This window comes from Trichechus manatus, unplaced genomic scaffold (assembly GCF_000243295.1).
Source record: "Trichechus manatus latirostris isolate Lorelei unplaced genomic scaffold, TriManLat1.0 scaffold00017, whole genome shotgun sequence".
Taxonomy (NCBI): Eukaryota; Metazoa; Chordata; class Mammalia; order Sirenia; family Trichechidae; genus Trichechus; species Trichechus manatus.
In genome coordinates, this window is record NW_004443953.1 from 25,618,863 (window position 1) to 25,626,834 (window position 7,972).

Here is a 7,972-nt window from a genome sequence, read left to right on the forward strand (position 1 = left end):
TGTACAAGTACCTGTTTGTATTCCCGCTTTCAGTTGTTTTGGGTATATACCTAGTAGTGGAAGTGCTGAATTATATGGTAATTCTATGTTTAACTTTTTGAGGAACCACAAAACTGTTTTCCATAGTGGCTCACCATTTTATAATACACAGTAATAATATATTTTAAAACTGACAAATATTTGTTAGGAGTCTTCAGTGTTCCAGATTTTGTATCTTTATATGAAATTGTCACAAAAGAAGTATACATTCTCTTCTCACCAGGATATTTTCATCTAGATAAAGATCTAAGATATTTATAGATGGAATCCATATTGATCAAGCAAATATAAAATAAGTTATTAATTGTGAAAGATAGTTAATTAATACAATAGGTAAAAACAAGTGTGAAATCTGAACCACAAAATGAACTTGTAATACAGCTATTGTGAGAATAGATTGATGGCTCCCACCAGCACTGGAAAATGGAAATTGTTTAACTTTTTCATTTAAGGGGAGAAAAACAGGATTAGAGCTGCAAAGTTCTAGAGACAGATACACTGCCTACAAGCCCTACTACTGTTTGGTTTTTTGCTGCTGAAACTTTACAGACACCAGAAAAGTAGAGCAGAAAAGCAATGTAAATTATTGAAGTGGTGCTGCTATTTCCTGAAGCAGCCGGGATAGTCTGTCCATAAAACATTAACATGACATTTCTGAGCTTTGACAGGTTGTTTGGAAGAGACAGGGTAAAGAATACACAGGCCCTTTGGTGGGAATGGAGACATTTGTTCAGATAAAAACAAACAATCACTGTGGCTGGTTTGCACGCCACCCTCCACCAAAAAACAGGAAGAACACATAAAAATTTAAAGCCCAACACTGAAATAGATTAAACTTGATTTGTTCGCTATAATATGAGCAGGCAGGATTAGAAGTATCCGAGGCTTTTCTCTCCTCCTTTTCTCTTTCAAGGAAGAAAGATGTCCTGCCTCCTGAACTATGCTCAGCATTTAATTTATGCCTCTAGTAAATAACTGAGCTGCATGTCCTTTGTACACGGTAAATTAATGTGTTTATCCATTGTGACTAGAGGCGGGCGAAGGATAAAAAGTCTTCGTTTCCTCAGCTGGTGAAAGGATCATTTCTGTTTCTAATAACGATTTTTGACAGTACTGGTTTATAGGCAGAGCCAAGCTCACTCACATGTAGGCAACCTTAAGGAATATTGGCTAAGGAGTACATCCCATGGAGTATGCCCTCCACCAAAGAATCACCCCTAGGAACCAGAGTCATTTCTTTGGATGTAGGCCCAGAGACTCCAGAAAAAAAAAAAAAAACTCCGTCTTTAATGATAACATATTTGTTGCAGAAAACATACCACAATGCTCTGAGTTTGAATTCATTAGTTCCTAGAGCCACTTCTAAAGGGCCCCGGCTGGTGCAAATGGTTTGCCCCCGACTACCAACCTGAAGATTGGCAGTTCGAACCTAACTACAGATGCCATGGAAAAAAGGCCTGGTGATCTGTTTCTGTAAAGATCACAGCCAAGAAAATCCTGTGGAGTAGTTCTACTCTGTAACACGTGGGGTTGCCATGAGTCAGAATTGACTCAACAGCAGTGAGTTTGGTTTGGGTTTAGAGCCATTCTATATAAATAATCTATGCACATATTTAGAAACCCAATCATGTTATACTTTTTCAAAGAAATTTTAACTAATGCCAAAATATCTTCCTCTGTAATACAGCCTAATAAAAATGCAAAATCAGGACTTTTCTAGAAACAAACTTTAAGACATTTACTAGAATAATTTTGTAGATAAATTTTTGTCCACCTTGGCATAAAAATGGGCAGCAGGGCAAGGTGATTCTTCAAATCTTTTTTAAACGAGTATAAAAAGTAAACCAAAGGAGGAAGTCAAATTACAACAGTGGAGATTATGCTACAAAATGCTAACATACATACTACAGGGAAAATTTGTATTTCCTTTTTTGTGGTTTTTTACTAACTCATTTAAATAAGGACTTAAAATTAATAAACTAGTTTATAATCATGGTTCCTCCATCTTAGTACATTTTTCTGAAAGTGACATCAAGATAGTTTCATGGGACATATGATTGTTCCATAAAAGTTGACTTGAAAATATCATTGATATACTCCAATAGCCCTAATTCTCTTAAATTACTTATTGTGGTTCTAAAATTATTTAACTTATTCAGACTTTATGTGACATTATTTATAGTTTCTCACCTCTTTGATAAGCATAAACAAAACTGTTCACAAATTACAGATGCAGATATACCATAGTTTTCATTCAATATTATGTTTCTATATCATTTCCACTGTTTGATTTCCTATTACAGCATCACTCCAAGAGCTAGAGTTGGGGCCATATACTGCATACCAATAAGTTCAGCCCTGTCCAAGGCCTAAGAATAATTTAATACCAAGGTAAGAATAATATGATCACCTATGACACCAACATTTGGATCCATAGCTAGTCCACTTTACTATTTTGATCTCATATTTCAGTTTCAGTAAGTACTTGCTTTATATTCCAGATCTAGAGATAGGCCTTTCAGAATCCTTTCCTGGCTCCCTACCTGGTTCTCCATCCCCTCTTTTTTTCCCTCCCCAGTTCTACACAGGAATCTTGTTCCTCAAAACCAGTTCTCATAACTCCCTCTGTATTCCCTCTGTCAGTAGCCTCTTGGGGTCATGTTAAACTCACCCATCTACAAGTCCACTTTGTACCTCCTGTTGTGCCCTACTCTAGACCTCCATCCTATCTGAGTGGCTCCATCTGGTGTCAAAGTCCTGACCCCATCAGATCTGTTCTGATGCTAACATGCATACGCTTGCTAGGGCAATGAGTTCTAAATGAACATCAGTGACATTTTCAAAAAGACATGTTTACATTCTTAGCTTTATATGAAACTTAGCTGTATTAGGTTACAATGGGAAAACCTCTTGTTCTTGGATTGGACTTCGGTGAACAATGCCTTTTCTTGTCTCTTATGTTTTTGGCTATTTCTCCTTTTCATTTGTGACTATCCAAACTAAGCAATCCTAATCCGTTTGAAGTCCATCTTCATTCACATCCAGGCCTCTAACCCTTGAGCTTCCCTCTCATAGTTCTTGTCGAATTCCCTTTTGCCTTCTTGAGTTTTAATAATCAGAAATACCCATAAATTTCAGGGACAGATATCTCACATTTTCATGGAAGACTATATTCTCTGTCATTTGCAACTATTAATAGATATTGCCCAGCATTTTGTTGACATTTTTGTATGTAGTGGCACTGTCATTTATTCAGTAAGTATTTCTTAAGAACCCAAGCACTTGGACACTTCAGTGAGAAAAGCAGGCAGAGATCCCTGCCCTTATGAAGTTGATTTTAGAGACGAGACAAACAATAAACAATAAACTTAATTTTAAAAATTATGGGGTATATGAAAAAACAAGAAGCAGAACAGAACAATGTAAGGTAATTTGGGATTACTGGAGGATGGCAGATAAAAATATATCAAGGGAATCAACTGAACTGATTATGATGTACATATATATGAGAAATAACATATACAATTAGTTAGTAATTGTTTTCAGCTGCTGATAACAAATATCCAGAGAGAAAAAAAGGGAAGGAATATTTTTTTCTGACATTAAAAAAAAGTCTGAAGGCATCTGTCTAGGGATGGTGTGGAAGCTCCATGATGATGTCATCAACACTCCAGGCTTTTCTCTCTTTCTGCTTGCCATTCTCATGGCCCCCATTCTTAAGAATATCTCATGGTGACAAGATAGCCACTGTACTCCATCCATCATGTCTGCATTCCAGGTAAAGCTCTTAATAAAGGCTACCCCCATCCCCTTTTTTTTAATGAAAATGGAAGGTGCACTAGATATTGAAAGGCTCTCTGGTGGTGCAGTAGTTAATGTGCTTGGCTGCTAACCAAAAGCTTGGCAGTTGGAACCCACCAGCCGCTCCATGGGAGAAATATGTGGCAGTCTGCTTCCGTAAATATTCCCATTGCCGTTGAGTCGATTACGGAATTGACTCTATGACAAAGGATTTGGTTTTGGTTTTGGACCAAATATTGGAAGTGGGTGACTATCAATTTCTACCAAATAGCTTTAATATAAAATCACGATTATTTTTAGACACCCCCATACTGCCTTGAGGGTCTTAAACTAATAATATAAATTTCAGTATTAAGCAATTGAGTTATCTTTTTCTACAATTATTTCCTTAAACTTTTACACAAAGAACCTAAACAGTCATTTTTCCCACCGATACAGCCAGTTGACTTCTTGTCAAAGTTTATTCTACATATTTAGCATCTTGTTCCTGGCCTTATTTAATTGTGTAACTATCAGAAATGTTTGATATTTCCCTTTAATAAAAACTGATATATTACTGTCTACTTAATTTATAACCAATCTTTTAACAACAAATATTTCTTACGTACTATAGAAATTTCCCCTAATTTGAACAGAATATTTGCTAACAGGGGGCAAAGTTTCCCAGTCAGAGACTATGAGATATCTGGAATTATATGGTTAAGAATCTCAGATTAATTTTGTTTAATGGGAATCAAACATTTCTCAGCATGCCCAGCCTACCTTCAAATCCTCTTATCTAAATGTTTTCTTTTTAATTTCAACATATTACCTACAGGTGTCATTTTGTCTTGATTTTCAAGTTCTCAGAGAACTTAGAGGTGCAAAATCAAAATACAACTTCTCCATTTTTGAAAGCGCATGGATAGAGACAGATAGATGATAGTAACAGAGATGCAGACAGAGATACAGATGGAGATGGAAAGATATATCCTGACCACATTGACCACTCTAGCTAAACAAGCCATTGGCAAAAGGAAGAGGTACTACTGGCCATTACGTATTGTGGCCACTGAGCCATTGGCTCCTTACCTGTATTTTAAACGAAGATTAAGATCCTTTGTTCTACAGAGAGCCAATGGCCTGTACTCTCTGAGTCCCACAGATAGAAAAGGGAAAGAGAAAGACATACCTTGAACTGGTGAAGACAGAAATGTATATTAACACTGAAGGAAAGGGAAAAGAAAACGAGGGCAGGGAGGAGAGAGAGTATGAAAAAGAAGATGGTAGAAAAGACCCAGAAAGTTCTGGAGGGTTAAGTAGACTCATCTTGTCATTCTCTGACTTCATTTTAAGAGATAGATTGTTTGACCCTTCAATTGTTCCTTATTGTTATCTTTTTTTCTTTTTGAACAACCAAACAGCAAACTCTGAGAGAAATGGTGCTTTGAGGTAAACCACAGTGACCACAGAAATATGTTTGGGGAACAGAAGAAATAGCCAAGGACTGACCCTTCTATTCTACTCTCACCGCCCAATACCCCTGTTGCCGTCAAGTCGATGCAGACTCATAGCGACCCTACAGGACAGAGTAGAACTGTCCCATACGATTTCCAAGGAGCAGCTGGTGGATTCAAACTGCTGACCTTTTGGTTAGCAGCTGAGCTCTTAACCACTGCGCCACCAGATGCTTTTATTCCCCTTCTTCTCTATGTTAAGCAATTTTACATGAAGCAGCTGTGAGTAAAGAAAGAGGAGTGTGGCCTGTGTTAGGGTTCTTACTAACTGAGATAGAGAGTAAAGTATTCCCCTCTGAGAAGCAAGAAAACATAATGATCAGAGCACTGGACTAAAAATCAGAAACCTAGTAATAGTACTCAACCTTTCTTGTAAAGATTTTAAGCTATAAAATGTGGCTACTTATTTTAATGAGCAAATAAGTTATGTGTCAAAAGCTTTTAAAAGTATACAATGTCACAGCAATTTAACAATTAGCAATAATGAAATGAGGAGTCAAATAGTGGTTTCCAAACATGGTTAAATTTAATGCATTAGCAGTTGTATAAGGTCTTTGAGGTTACCAATACAATAAAAGATGAAACGGAATGCGATCATCACCATTAAAAAAAAAACTAAAATAAAATAAAGATACTTGAAGAGTTAATATGTTTCTCTTAGATTTTATTTGCTAAAGCAAGATAGGTAACAGAAAATCATAGCTATGCCATGCTAAACCCTTTGTGAGTTTTATATTTGCTTTTTCCTCTTGTTGATTTGAGAGGGTTTGAGAAATGACGGCTACAAGGTTACATTTGCTACAGAATTTGCAAACACAAACACTCAGGTAAATGGGGAGCAAATAGCATACACAAGAGGAAACCAGCCAAAATTGATTAAATTATATTTTTGGTAACTCATTAATACAGTGCCATATGTGCAGGGTGTTGTTGCTTCTCTTGTGAAGTAAGAAAGCATTCACCTCAAGTGCTTGACTATAATGACACACCCTTAAAATGTCAGTAATTATATAATTATTTTTGCCAAAGAATGGAACATATGCAAGATTGTATCTAGTGTATTTATAATTATTCACATCAAAGGGAGTCCCGGGTGGGTCCAGCTGAGCAGTGTGAGAGACAGCTCCCTGGTGTGAGGTGACAGTAGCTTGGATCCTTCTTTTTCAGTCCTAGCATGCCCCAGTTGGTATCAGAAGGGTTCCTCATTGTTATTGCTTGTTCCTGCCTCCAGGACAGCCCCTTCCACAGCCCCCCACCGTGAGGCCCTCCATCCTGCAATGAGCCATCTGGAGAGGAAAGGCTGACCCCAGCTCCCTCTGGAAGTTGTTAGCTCTGTCCCACAGTTGGCGCCCAGGGTTTCAGGAGAGTTGGCCTCTTCACAGGCTTTCTTCTCATGTCAGGAAGCTGATTGTTACTACCCTGTCAGCTTCTACCGGTTCCCCAAATTATAGGACAAATCTCTAAAGCAGACTTGGATTTCCCATGAGAAATGCAGGCTGCTACGCTGAAATTCCTTCTTAACAAGCATGAGGACCTTGTGGCTAAATTTGAGGGGTAAAAAAACCCACCTTGTTTGCTTTGTGTAGCTTAGATATATATCTTAATACAGGAGTTTAAGACCATGAGCTTGGGGGTTAGAAAGGCTTGTGCATTCCATCATTGGTTAGCTCTGTAATATTACCTTGAGTCACTGCTCCTCAGCTTTTGCATCTGTAAAATGTGTGAGAGTGTGTGCATCTCTGTGTGTGTGTGTGTGTGGATTAAAAGATGCATAGAAACTACTTAACACATATAACCGTTAGCTATTAGTATAAAGATAAAAGACAAAACTATTGGTGATTGTGATGGTTAATGTAATGTGTCAACTTGGCTAGGCCACGGTTCTCAGTATTATGTAATTATCGTCCATTTTGTGATGTGATGAAATTATCCTCTATTTTGTGATCTGATGTAATTATTCTCCATTTTATGGTCTCCCATAAATAATATAATGCAATCACTTCCATGATGTGCTCTGATGTGATCAGTCGATCAGTTGTAAGGGGAGTTTCCTTGAGGGTGTGGCCGCACCCAATATATATATATGGACCTTCTGGCAAAGCTCATTTGCTTGCTCTGGATCCTTTCTCCAGCTCATCAACATCTAACTTCTGGTTCTTGGAACCTGAGCCAGCAACTTGTTGTCTAACCTGTCAACTTTGGGATTTGCCGACTTCCACAGACCTGTGAACCTGCAGTCTGACCTGCTAGTTCTGGATTCATCAGTCCCTGTAACCACATGAGTCAAGAGAAGCCTCCAGCCTGATGCCTGGCCCACAGATTTGGGACTTGCCAGCCTCTACAAGTGTGTGAGCCATTTGTGTGTATATATATATATACACACATATATATACGTTAAAAAAAACCTGTTGCTGTCAAGTCAATTCCAACTCATAGCAACCCGATAGGACAGGATAGAACTGCCTCATAGGATTTCCAAGAAGTGGCTGGTGGATTCAAACTGCCAACCTTTTGGTTAGCAGCCACAGTTCCTAACCACTAAGCCACCCAGGCTCCATATATATATATGTGTGTGTCTGTGTGTGTGTGTGTGTGTGTGTGTGTGTGTGTACACGTGTGTGTATATATATATATAT